The sequence below is a fragment of the Lactuca serriola genome, chromosome 2, assembly GCF_051521515.1.
Source record: "Lactuca serriola cultivar US96UC23 chromosome 2, Lser_US96UC23_V15, whole genome shotgun sequence".
Classification (NCBI taxonomy): Eukaryota; Viridiplantae; Streptophyta; class Magnoliopsida; order Asterales; family Asteraceae; genus Lactuca; species Lactuca serriola.
In genome coordinates, this window is record NC_136409.1 from 122575289 (window position 1) to 122580530 (window position 5242).

Sequence of the window (5242 nt, forward strand, 5' to 3'; positions counted from 1 at the left end):
TAAACTATTTTGTGTCATAATATCTATTTTTTCTGATATGGTAATGATTATCCCATCCAATTAAAATATAAATTGTCAAATATTGAAATTATTACTAGTTTATATGATATACTAATTGTTTGTAATATTTTGATTTGAAGTTATCTTGCTATAAGAGTTGCATTATGTCAAATTTCTAAGAGATAAAATTATGATTTTTTTTATTGGTTTTAAAATTTGATCTAAATGTTTTTAGGAGTTACAAAACTTGTCATCAAGTTTTGGAACTCACAAGTTTTCTATGGAGTCACAAATCTTGCCATCAAGTTTGGAACTCAAAAGTTTTCAAGAGTTTCATAACTTGCCCTCAAGTTATGGAATATGAGAAGTCTCATTCATGAAAACATTAACTCTTGTAATTGAAAGGTTTCAAAAGATGCAACTCTTAGGTTCATAACTTAAAAATTAATTAAATAGTTTTAATTTTGAATTTTCATATTTTGAAACTTAATGATTTTCTTTTGAATAGTTCAAGTTAACTCTTATGGATTGTATTAAATTAATTAAAGTGTTTAATTAAAAGAGATGATTAATAAATCCATAATAACATGATTTAAGTTTAATTAAATTAAGAGTATAATTTATTAATAGATTAAACCATCAAGTATTTTAAATGTCTAAAATATACCCTTATACTATATAAAGTTAAAAGTTTAATATATTATATATGTATAAGTAAAAAGTCAGTCTTACCGTTAGTAGACCTCATTCACGAAGCTGGTCTATAAGGGGTGTTTAAGGAAATTGCCTATAAAATGGTGATTGAATGGGTATCCACTCTTACCCACCACACTATTGACTGGTGGAGGGTCGTTAGTCGAACGGGTAGGATAGGACACAAACTATCATTAAAAGTATAATGAAATACCAAGTAACTAAATGTTTATAAATTCCAAATCTTAGTTACTTAGGAAAAATGTGGATTTGATGCTATTCAATGAAATTGCACTTTGCACCGTGCCAAGTCGTTAGTGGAGTGTGTGTGGTTAACCAGCACACTAACTTGGACTATTAAGGGTGGCAAAGGGTAGCTCGTAGTTTTTCATGGATTAATGGAGCGTGTGTAGTTAACCAGCACATTGATTAAATGATAAATGACTTCAAGAGTACCAAGCTAAGTTGTATGGTTATTCACACCTTGTTTTTGATCCTCGGTATCCCAGTCAAAAACCTGAATGGCATAATCGATATTAAACATGTCATTGAAAAGTTCAATGAATCTCAAAAGATCTAGGAGTTTCATTTGAAACTTAATTCATTTAAAATTTCATTTTCATGGTGGAACTGGTAAATCATCATTTACCTACCGACAAATAGTTTGCAATTGGTTACAGTATCCCTCTTCCGAATTATAAATTATTGTGTCGGGTCCTAGCCTTATTATTTCATATAGGTGTTATATTAAGGACTTAAATCAACTAAACTTAAATTTCTCCCTTGTAGATGTCTAGTTCAAACAACTATGGTCATCCCAAGTCTTTTGGAAAAAGCTTTCCTCATGAAGATGATGTTCCCAAAAATCATACTTCATTTCCTCCACCTCCTCCAATAGTTCTCCCTAACCCACATGTTCGAAGACTTGAAAAGTTCAAGGTCACTACAACCTTATCGGCAAGTAAACACCAAGATGAAAGGTAGGTGTGTGCACATGTATTGGAGATGAAGTCACACATTGACAGACTAGGAATGTTAGGATTCGTTGTATCGAGGAAGTTAGATGTTCACTTGGTTCTTCAGTCACTTCCCGAGTCGTATAGTCAGTTTGTTAAAGACTACTATGACAGACCGCGACCTGACCCTTATTGATCTTACCTATTTGCTAATTGCTGCTGAATCAGAAATGATTTTGCACACTGGTTAAGCAAATTTGATTGGAAGATCCACCTCCTAAACTTCCATGGACATTGACAATGGAAACATTGGAAGTTTAGAAAAGTCTTCTCTTCCTAATGGAAAATGATCGGCCATGGTCAAACCATTTGACCTAATGGTAAAGAGAAAGGCTAAGTCTAAGATTTTCCAGTGTACCATTCCAAAAGAATATGTTCATTTCTACTGCCAAGAGAAGGGGCATTGGTTGCGAAGCTGTCGTATCTACCTGAAGGACCACAAGGATGGTAAAGTAAAAATGGTTGACTCTGCTTCAGGCAAGTCCACTATCTAACTCTATTAAGTTCCTATTTGGAGATTCTTAATATATTATGTAATGTAATTACATTTTGATGTTTTGTAGGATCGACGAAGAGAAAGGAAGCTTAAAGGAAGAGTAAATTGAATCTGATCGCGAAGAGATGGATTTTGATCGCCTGATTCGTTGATCGGATTTTTGAGTTGCTGCTTAGGAGTTATGATAGATTGCTTAGAAATATGTATTAACATAGTTTTCATTTGTAATTGCATTGTAAGGAAAAGTTTTTCCGCATTTTATAAATAAATAAAATTTTGATTTTATCTTATCTTATAACTCCTTACAATTACATTTGTGAAAATTGATGTTTGTATGTTTCTATTGTTAGCAATGTTGAAAATGGATTTGATTCTTTTGTTTGTGGTAGTGTCTAAAGTTACCAAATAAGGAAAGATTATCATCACCCAAGTTTCAATTGGATAAAAACTTAGAATCATGTGACTTGTATTGTGTGATGAATGATAACCTTCATTTTTGGTAAATTAAGACTAATTCCTTGTTCACATGTATATGTGAGTCAAGTAAAGGACTAGGGTATCAGGTACACTTGGTTGTGCACTGGTCAGTTCCACCACAAAGAACGACAAGACTATTCGGCATGATTTACTAAAGTTAGTAAATATTGTTATACTCACAAGATTAAGTGTAATTCCGAATCACCGAAAAGGTTTCAATGTATAGCAGAACAAATAAGAAGAATCAGTTAGGCAGAAAGATAAAAGTTTCTCCAATCTGAAAGGAAAGGAGAGTACTTTAGTATCATGTTTTATGATCATCTTCATGATTATGAAAACCATATCACAATTGATCCTCTAAAGACACCTTAGTACATTTGTATAGCTAAGAAGAGGAATCTTGAATTGTTGGAATGGTTAAATTAATTAAGGTGAATCATACTTCGTTCCAAAATCAAGTCTTAGAGTCATTCTCCAAGATTGTGTCTTGAATGACATGTCCTAAGAAGGTTTGTAACACATCATGAAATGTGGAGTAGAAAGGTTTTCTTGCTCTTGCACATTTGAAATTGGTAGTTGTGATGTTTTGGATAAAACAAAGACCACCTAAGACCAAATTAAATGAAGTGTTTCTCTTGATAAGAATCTGCACTAACTCTTGAATATTTGTTTATCAATGAATGATTCTTGACAAGAGAATCTTATATGTCAAGAAGTAAGTAGGGGTCTTAAAGATCTTGAAAAGCTTCAAGAACTAATCAAGAATAAAACCTATTGTTTATCGCTAGCACACGACTTGAGGTTGTTACCTATCGTGTTGACATGTTCTTCTTTATGTGCCCATTCCAGTTAAAGTTGACTATGCATGTGAATTCTATGAGTTATCAATTGTTTGCATAGGGTAAAACACCTTGATCAATGAAAGTTTATTAATCAGTAAGGGTGAGCTGCTTAACAACTTGGAAGACATGGTAGGCCCTTGTGCTGCCAAGTGGTAAGAAATTAAGATTGAACAAGTTCAGTCCATATGAGTTTGAATCTGCCATAGACCTTATCTAATGATAATGGTTGGAAATGACAGTTTCACATGAATAGGAACACATACACCATAAAATCTAAGTGTCATAAGGCTTCTCTCCAATTCATGAAAATGATTGTGAGTAAACGCTTTGACTAAGTAGATTTTAAGGATATAGCAGTTGTATCAATTGCGTTCTCAAATTTGATTATGATTACGACATCACTCTTCATAGTTTGAATTGTGAGAAATGGCAAATAGTTTGAACATTCAGAACTTATTGTTGTAAGTTCTGAATGGTTTATACACACATATAAGTTTTCTAATAAAAGGTGTATGAGCTTAGATAAAGGCTTATCGAACCATCTTGTATCAAAAAACTGAACTTTGGTAAGGAAGTCAATAAGTATTGATTTCTAGAAGTCCAATTGATTTCTGGATACATGTCAAAGCTAGCGGGAGCATAAGTGTTATGCTAGTAAGATTTTGAACAAGTAGTCGATGTCGTAGCACAAATGAATCAACATTGCCAGCATAGAAATAAGCCATCTGTTGTTGAAGAAATTAAGGATCGAATCCTTGCCCGAAACAAACTTTTTATGATAGAACTAGAGCACTCGTATCTGTAGGTTTGTAGTCTTTCAAGAAGGCTTTCAAATCCTTCTTGCAAATGGAGTGCCATGTCCTTGATATTATTCACAATTCATCTTTCAACTGTTGAAAGACCATTTACAATGTCCTATATATTTTTTATTATTTTTATATTATTATTTAACTATAATTATATAGGATAATTAAAATCTCCACAAATTAGTGAACTAAAGCGGGATAAGTAAAATTCGTTAATATTTTTTAAAATTATATAATTTATCAACAAAGACACTTTAAAGATTAAGTTGTACTTAAATATCTATAATTAAACATAATTAATTACAATTGTTATGAATTGATTTATTTTTATATATTTACATATTAGATATAAACAAATAAATTTTGTTAAAAAGTATAAAATGATTGTTGATGTGGCAGTAGATTTCATTTTAAAGAGTATTAAATTTATACGAGTGGTTATTACAAAATTAATATGACAAATTTAAAAAATGAATAATCATTATATATATATATATATATATATATATATATATATATATATATATATATATATATATATATATATATATATATATGATCTTAAAAAGAAGATTGCTTTGCTGTCAACATTATCCTTTTCTATTTGTTAAATTATGGCCACGTGTCAATAACTTGTCTTATTTTTTGCCACATCACTATGCCAACTAAGCAGGTTAACTTTGTTTCTATAAGGGTTAATGACATTGAAAGGTAACGTAATTTAGGGTATGTACACATTAAGGTAACAATGTTTTTTTCGTATACATTTGCCAATTGAACTTGTTTGACTTGTACATATTAAGATAATATGACCGATAATCGTAGGTTTTTGCTGATTTGGCATATTATGTGGCATTATGTTGTATTACGTGTCATTAAATGAAATTACTTGGCATTTTTTACACATTATAT